Source organism: Canis lupus, chromosome 14 (genome assembly GCF_048164855.1).
Source record: "Canis lupus baileyi chromosome 14, mCanLup2.hap1, whole genome shotgun sequence".
Lineage (NCBI taxonomy): Eukaryota > Metazoa > Chordata > Mammalia > Carnivora > Canidae > Canis > Canis lupus.
In genome coordinates, this window is record NC_132851.1 from 26,130,421 (window position 1) to 26,139,480 (window position 9,060).

Below are 9,060 nucleotides of genomic sequence, written 5' to 3' on the forward strand. Positions count from 1 at the left end.
TGATGAGCTAATACTGATACATTATTATTAAAGTCCATAGTTTAAATTAGGGTTCACTCCTTGTACATTTTATGAGTTTTGACAAACCCATAATGCCATGTATGTACATTATAGTATCAGAGAGAATAGCTTTACTGTCTGAAAAATGCCCTGAGCTCCATCTATTCAGCCCTCTCTGAACTCCTTGGAAACCACTGAGCTTTTTATTGTCCCCATAGTATTCCCTATGTCGTATCATTGCAATCCTACAATATATAGGCTTTTCAGATTGGCTTCTTATACTTACCAATATGCTCTTAAGTTCCTTCCATTTCTTTTCATGGCTTGAGAGCTAAATTCTTGTTATCACTGAATAATATTGCATTGTTTGGATATAATACAATTTGTGGGATGTAGATTTTAAAAGAAGTCTTCTACAGTGTTTAAAGTGTTTAAGAACCACTGGTTTAGAAACAAACACACATTGGTTTAGAGTTTACAGCTTTCTTCTATGAGACGGCCAAGATGTTGGGTAGGCCACCTGCAGGGACAGCCCCCAGGTAAACAGATGTGAGAGTGGGTCAGAATGTTTGGGTTCACAGAAGGCCTAAATTCCTGCATACAGATAAAAGACAGTGTTTAAAATGGCTGGTATTAAGAGAAAGAATATTAGACCAGGAATGAGAAAATATGGTCCAATATGAGTTGAGCATAGAGTGACATTTTGTTTATTTGCTCATTCATTCATTCAGCACTGATATATTGAACACCTAATTAAAAGATGTCACACTTGGTACTGGGAATAGAATAATGAACAAAACAGATGCAACTGATGGAACTTTCAAGAGGGTCACACACTCACCAAAGAGGTCACACTAATGAATATACAGTTACATACAGAATGAAGTGTCCTGGGGGAAAACAGCATGACTGTGATAGGAGAGCTAAGGGTGGTTTCCTATAGGAAGGGGCACTTGACCTGAGGTCTGAGGAATAACTAGGAGTTGACTTGGGTGAGGAAAGAGGCTGTTACCCTTGTGACCAGCCCCACTAGCATCCTACTTTTTAGACCCTTCTGTTCCATTATTCTCTCTATAAGGGGTAAACAGTAGGTGTAATCCTCTGACGCCAACCCAAGTTGTTGTCTATCTCCACATAATACAAAGGGGCCAAAGACAAGGAAGCTTTATTTCTTGCTTGCTGTGTCCTCCATCTCTTTTTTTCCTACAAAATATATTTTGAGTAGTCATGATATTCCAAACATGGGAAGTATAAAATTAAGTAAAAGATGGTGTCTCTCGTTGTGGATGAGGCTGATGAGTCAATATATAATTGCATAACACACTCTGACAGCAGCCCTCACAGGTTGTTCTGAGGGCATCCAAGTGTGTTCCTCCTGTAATATGTATTGAATGCCTGCTGTATGCAGCGCATTGTGTTGGGTCAGAGATGAAGAGATGAAGGAGGCATAGGATCTACCTATAAGGACCTCACTTTCCAGTGCAGGAGATGACATGTCAACATAATTCAGTACAGTGAGTCCCAAGATAGGCACAAGAGATAACAGAACTACTTAGAAGAAGGCATTGGTGAGAATCCTCGCTTAAAATCTTTCTTCTTTAGGCAGAGGAAGTAGATGTCTTCCTAATTTATGGTAAAATGACTTATGGAAATGCATCTACGTAACTATTTTAGCTAAAAAATTCTTTTCACTTAATCTGAGGCCTGAGATGATAAATTCCTCACTCTGCAGAGAGAGGTTCAGTGTTGCAGAATTAAATAAAGATTATGCAGCTTCCTGAGGTGGAAGGCAGAAACTAGCATGCTGAGGTCAGTCCTGCTCGGATGCAAGTGGCGTCTTTAGTTCTGGCTATGAATTCTCTTAGGGTCTAGTGAATGAATTAGATGTTGCGGGTCAAATGTAGCCCTGATTTTTCTTTTGGAATAAAGAATCAACCATAGCCTGTCCTAGTCGATTGGCCCCAATGGGAACTTCTCTTGGCTCACCAGGGCCATTAGAGAAAGGCTGATGGTGGGTCTGGAATATGATTCCCAACCAGGATTTAAATGTGTCTGATGGCTCCTCCCAGCCTCTCTGCACCATCAGGTGTTTTCTGCCCCAATATCATTGAGAGAGTCCAGTATGCAGGGGCAGCAAGCCCGGTGAGGATGTCTTTTTTTGGCCCGCTTTCTTTTGGGTAAGCTCTTGGCCTGATAAAGAGGTTGACACAGTGCAAACCATCTGCACCGTCTCATTTTGCCCACCACACATTCCCATGAGGTGGTACACAAGGCTGCATCTCTAGGATTTCCAGTTGGTCTTATGCTTTAGTTTTCTAAAAACTATCTATAAAATGGATGTGATAATAGTATCTATCTATCAAAATTCTGACAGGAAATAGAGGCTGTACTCAGGTTAGGGTCATTCACACAGGGTTGTTTTTTTTTGTTGTTGTTTTTGTATTTAAAGATTTTATTTATTATTTGAGAGAGAGAAAACACAAGTAGGGGCAGGGGCACAGAGGAGCAGAGGCGGACAGAGAGGGAGAAGAAGACTCCCCATTGAGCAGGGAGTCCCATGTGGGCCTTGATCTCAGGACCCTGAGATCGTAGCCTGAGCCGTAGGCAGATGCTTAACCAGCTGAGCCACCCCGGCGCAGCTAAACAGGTCTTCTTTATAAAAAGAGAAACTGTAAATGTGTGGAAGTGGTTTAGGAAGCCACACCACGTAGTGAGGTAACTCCAGTTCATAGCACAGAGCTGTGGCTACACACAGCCAATAGGAAAGAGGGAAGAGACAAGTGACAGGAACCCAAAGAGGGAAGAGGTGCTTAGAAACAGCCTCTGAGAAAAGCTAAGATCTTAGTCTACCAGAAATGGCCTCACCGAGAGAGAGCCTGACCTCCTTTCCTTCCTTTCTCCAGAACCCTACTCTCTTGAGGCTGCCTGTTGGTGTAACCCAAGGAGAAGCTAGAGGCAAGAGAGCGGGTGGTACAAGCTGTACCAAGAGGCAAAGGGGAAGAGGGTGTGGATGGCGGTGGAGAGCAAGTGGAAAATATCCAGCACAAATTTCATAGTGCAGCGGAGCTGATTACATAATGCAATGACCTTAAGGGCTTGTTGACCCTAGGGGCACAGTTCCTGGCACTGAGTATTTAAGGAAATTTAACCATGACAATTAGTATTTCTGTTTTCTAGCTCACATGTAAAAGAATTGGCAATGCTTTAGGGCTAAGCACATGAAACAGGGCCTAATTGGAATACCAGAGGTTATACATATGGTCCTTGCCCATGCCCTGGTAATGATGAGTTTGTGCTTCCGTTGGTATAAAAAGAAAATTGAGTGTTGTTTCTCTTGTCCTGAGGAATGCTCAAATACTTCTTCGAACCCATCCCACTTCCTGCACTCCTGTCATCTCCTCTTTGCCATTTCAGGTTGCATGGGAATGTGCTATTATAAAGAAAATGTGACTTAAGCTACTGATCACTAAAGTAATGGTTCTCAAAAGAATAGGGGCTGTTTGGGTTATGGAGATGCAGGAAAGGGGGGATTCAGCTTCCCAAAGTTCAGTATGTGCAGGATGTATGATGATGACATGAGTTCTCATCATCAAGGAGTCTGACTCCTAGAGATAGGTTCCATCCCCAATCTCAGTATTAACAGACCTGCTGCATGGGCCTTCTTCCTTAACTTTCAGTATCAGCATGATGAACCAGTCTGGTGCCTAGATTGCTCTGAATTCTGTGTCTTGCCTCACAGGAGTATTTCACAGATGAACAAACATACAGTAAACACATGAGTCTTTTGCATGGGGAAGGGAGCCTGCTCTCCGACTGCCCATAACCGAAGTTCATTAGTCAAGGTGGGGTGCTAACCCCTCTTACCGATGGTGTGAACTTGGATCAGCCGTGTCACCTCTCTGAGCCTCAGTTTCCCCATTTGTTAAGGTGGGATAACAATATTTTTCCTGTGAAGTTATTTGGAGTACATGAAAGGAAATCACGAGTGCAAAAGAGCTGTGGGCACTCAATACATGGCTCTCTCTCTCGAAATCTATTTTATATAAAAAAGTTATATTAATTATATTGTTATATTAATATATATTAATTAATTATAGCATTTATTCAACTTTTAATTTTTTAAATTTTTAAAATATTTTATTTTAAACACCAATAAGTGCCCCAATAATAAGGATCCAGAGATACTTCACAAAGATTCTCTAACACCAACTGAAAATGGAAATATTTCCCACTCTTGCTACATTCAAGTGCCATGGATTGACACAGCTTTGCAGGTTTCAACCTCCTTCCACTAGCTCCTGCTGATCCTCCATCTGAAAGGCTGCCCTTCTCACACCCCACACCATCAACTTGTGTCTCTAGTTTCTGTGTTTACCTTTCCCTAGAAACATGTTCACATACCATTCAAGGCCTCACACACCGAGATTCTCTGTTCTGCCCACAGGCTCCCTGTTGGGCTATGCCCTCCATGCAGGTAGCACCTGAGATGTAAGACCAGCAAACATGCTTTTAGTTCCAGACATGCTCTCTCATTGAATCATCACATCCACCCTCCGGGGCACTGTTACCAACACTTTATGGATGAAGAAATTGAGGCATTAAATATGTCAGCGTTTTTACCGAAGGTCTCAAAGGTCCAAGTAGCAGAGCCAGAATCCGATCCTGGTCTGACTCAGGGGTCTCCATTTTTCTCTGCACTAGCTGTGTTGGTGTTACTAGCTCTGGGTAGACTCTCTGCCTCATCATAGGTGTTCCAGAAGTGCTTGTTGAATTAACCAGAACAAACACCTAAAGCTATACTTGGAAAGTTTCAACTTCATGGGCTATATACCCTTATGGGAAGGAAATGCTGATGTAATGAATCTGTGCCCATGAGGCATAGGAGAAAGCTAGGTTTAAACTTTTTTTTTTTTTCAAGTTTTATTTATTTTTTTATTTAATTTATTTGAGAGAGAGAGAGTGCATGTGCATGAACGGGGGTGTGGGGGGAGGAGTAGAGGGAGAGGGACAAGCAGACTCTGCACTGAGTGTGGAGCCCAACAGGGGGCTCGATCCCATGACCCTGAGATCCTGACCTGAGCCGAAATTGAGAGTCAGTTGTTTAACTGATTGAGCCACTCAGGTGCCCCAGGTTTAACACTTTAAAGTCATCCTGCTATTACGTGTAACACAATTTGTGTAGGGACCTTTTTCTGTAAAGACACTTACCTAGTATAATATGAACACACACAACCGCACATTCCACACACTTCCCTTTCCTAGGCAGGGACCAGCTGGGTTAGCTTGGGGAGTGAGATTGCAGCACCTCTCTCTGTGTCCTTGTAAGGAAATTCCAATAGCTCACACTTAGGATCTTGCCTTTGGTGGGAAGCAGCTCACTGCACAGAGGAGCAAGATAAGTGTTATCGTGTCCATTGGACTTGACTGAAGTTTAACCCCCAGGTCACTGGGAGGCCAGAGCAGAAGAGGGGAAAGAATGTTGGCCTCTGAGCCAGCTGAGCTTCGGGGTGTGCTCACGCCCCCTGTTGGCCTTTCCGTGGAGTGTTGTGAAGGTCTGTACCAGCCCCTCCCTGCCCCAAGCCATGCTTCTCCCCGCAGGAAGGAAACCAACCCTGCAGCTCAGAAAGCTCTGAAAGCTCGGGCACCTCCCTGCGTGGCCTGCACTCCCTTTTCTGCCCATGCAGTCCGTCTCCAGTTCGCACAAAAGACTCTTTCATAAACTGGTTACCTAGATTTGAACTTTCCAACAAGGCTTTTTTTTTTTTTTTTTTTTTTCCTTTAAGCTCTGCAGCTAAAATACCAGATCCTGCTGTTGCTAAGATTAAGGATTTTCTCCCTCAGCTCAGTTTCCATTGACTAGGAAAGACCAGGCGATGGATAACTGTTCTCTTGCCAAAAGCAGAGAGGGTGCTTGAGCTTCTGGGTTTATACTGGGATCCGACATTATTCAGGCCTGCGCTAATAGTCCTTGGGTACTCCTCGAGCTCTCACAAAAGTCACACGCATTTGTGTCGGTAACTAAGGCCCACGGAAACCACTCAGCCCGAAGTGCACACAGGAGAACCGTGAGTAGGAGTAAAAGGTAATTTAACATGAATATTTATATACTGTACATACTGCATGCCATGATTCACTCAGCTTATTTTCAGTTTATGCATTTGCTTCCCATTTGCGGTCTTTATTTATTACAAAGTTAAGGCCGTTAGCGAAATAACACATCAGAGTGGGTTTTCTCCCCCGCCCACCCCCGTCTTTAAAAATTTTTCCTGCTTTCTAATCTATTTCTGGGAAAGTGTGCCAATATAGCAACAAAACTGGTCACTGCTGCCAAACCCCAAAGAGACTGATGGAGTATTGTACTGAGTGGAGTCTTTGCCAAGCCTTTACTGTGGAGGGCTGCCCACAACCACCACGGAGCTGGGGCTGTTCCTACCTGGCACCATTAGTGACAGGAATCACCCACTGCTCTGACTTTCAAGGTGGGAATGCAGGTGCCAAGACTGCTAGAGTGTTCACTGGATGCTAGATCTGGAGCTAGAGAAGCTTGGGTTTATGGCTCAGCGCTTCCCCTTAGTAGCTCAGTGGTGTCTAGCAAATGACTTTCTGTATCCTTTCTACAAATGCTCTCGGTCTCCATTTTGTCTTCTATAAAACGAGCATAATGCTAGAACCATCTTCACAGAGGTAGGTACATATTAAAATGTATAAAATGCATGTATGCACTCTGCTTGACACACGACAAACTCTAAATCTGCATGTGATCCTAACAGTAACCTGGATGTGATGAGACAAAGCATAGCCTGGGGAGGTCTAAACCTCCTTAATGAGACACACCTACTGCATTTTGGGCCAAGTTGTCTGATCCCTGTTTGCTTTACTCCAAAGCTTACAATCTGTTCATAATGAAACCCACCTCAGTATCTCTTGCCACTTTCTACCAGGAGTAGAAATCCTGGAATGCAGTTTTGAAATGTGTTCAAAATCTGGCAAATTTGAGCTTTTGGGGTCCTTGACCTGGATACAAATGGTAAGAAGAGGTTAAAAAAAAAAAAAAAAAAAAAAGGATGCAAGTCATCCTCATGCCAGTCCCAGATGAAACTTGCTTTTTAGAAAAGTCATCCTAATATTTTGATTTGCGCCTGAGTTCTGTTTCTATGGGAGCTGCAATTGCCAGCACTCCTAAACTTCGCTGCTGCCACCACGGTCTTGATGACTCGTTTACAGAGAGATTGCATCTCTCCATCCCAGGGGAAGATCTTGTCCAGAGCTAGATGTCATTTTCTGAGAGAAGCAGAGACACATTGGGCATGTCCAGAGGAGGGCCAGCAGGTTGGTGAGGGCTGTAAGAACATGCTAAGAGCAATGGTTGCTACATCTCAGGTGAGGAGGCCTGATGTGTGGCAAACATGGTAATCTTTGCCTTTGAGGCTTCAGACGGAAGGTCTTGCACAACAGGTAGAAAACAGTTTTGGATTCAACTGGAAAGAGAAAGTCTCAAGCCTGAAAACGGTTCAGCAATAGAATGAGCTCTGCTGAAGGAGAGACTTTTTCATCTTTATGGCTGTGTCTGATGGGCTGAGGAGCAATTTTTAACCATGTTGTTCCAAGAGTTTATACATAGATGAGAAGTAACTAAGGTCCCCTCCAACTCAAAGATTCCACTCGCATGATATGTCGGGTGCTTACAGGTGTGCAAAAGGCTTTCCTTCACCTGTTTTCTTTCACTCATTCATGTGCAGTTAATCTGCAGGCCAATGAATGGCTATTGTTCTCCCACTATCTGACACAACATACCAAGTACACAACAGTAAAGAAATGTTGCTCTCAAGTACCTTGCGGTCTTATGGGAGAAATGGACAAGAAGACAGACATTTGTAACAGAACATGGTAAGTGTTGGAAGAGGAAGCAAAGAGAATGCCACAAAAGAATACCTACCCCTGTCTGGAGTTGAGAGAAGGTGTCCTGAAGGAAAGAACATCTAGGATGGGATCCAGTTGGACTGAGCAAGGTGAACAATGGAGAAGCATAGCAGTCAAGGCATTAGCCTGAACCATAGGCTGGAAGCCTAAAAGCACAAGGCAGGATGGGGAGCTGTAAGCAGTTCTCTTTGGCTAGAACAGAGTCTGTGGAGGTGAAAACAGGGACACAAAGAGATGAGTCTAGAAAAGGAAGTTGTGGTAGATGTTCAAAATGGCCACAATGTTCTTTTCCTTTCATCAACAGGGGACATCTATTTTTCCATCTCAACTATTGAATCTGAATCGCCTATGGGACTTGCTTCAGCCAACGAGAAATTAGCAAATAAAATGCAAGAAGAGGCTTGAAAAATGCTTGCACATGAAAGCTTCTTGCTACTCTTGGAGCCTGACACTGACAGTTTTATAAGTTCATGATAACCTGCTGGATAATGAGAGGCATTATTCCCAGTGTCTTCTTAGTCAACTATCTTCAGATGCAGAGCTGCCTGGCTGACCTGCAGTTGACCACAGATGCATGAGTGAGCCCAGCAAGGCTCATTAGAAGAACTGCCCAGCAGAGCCCAGCCCAAATTGCTGACTCATAAGTTCATGAGCTAAATAGATGGCTATTATTTTAATCAACTGAATTTTGAGTATTTTTTTCTTCTCCTTTGTCAGTAAAAGCTAATTGACATGGCAGCCATACAGATTTATAAATCATGTAAAGGAATTTGGGCTTAAATCTGAGAGTGCCATGGATGCTTCAAAGGGTTTAAGCCATGGAAGTAGAAGTGCCAGATTTGTGTCTCAGAAAAATCACTGTTGGCTCCAGTCAATGAGATCATGTGTGATTAAGTATTTGCAAATTGTAAAGAAGTATGCAAATCCAGTCGATGACTAAAAATATTACATACCAATGGCCTAGAGACACATGGCATACAATTTCAAGGTAAGCCCTTCAAATCAAACTCCCCAAAAATACCCAGCAATGGCACATCTGACCATAAACAAATTATGCCCCATGTGCCTTGCTGCTGATAACCAGCTCTGGGTCTGGGAGGAGAGCTGGCCAAAGCAAGGTGGCGTGGGGAGGGACAGAGT

The 9,060-nt window shown here is 43.4% G+C and overlaps 1 long non-coding RNA gene across 1 annotated transcript; it reads left to right on the forward strand.

Annotated features, from left to right (window-relative positions):
• The first annotated feature begins 5,505 nt into the window (after window positions 1-5,505).
• LOC140603838 (uncharacterized) lies at window positions 5,506-8,597 on the forward strand. The gene is made up of 2 exons (XR_012006819.1): window positions 5,506-6,082; window positions 8,225-8,597. It is a non-coding gene; the product is annotated as an uncharacterized lncRNA (long non-coding RNA).
• Window positions 8,598-9,060: the final 463 nt, after the last annotated feature.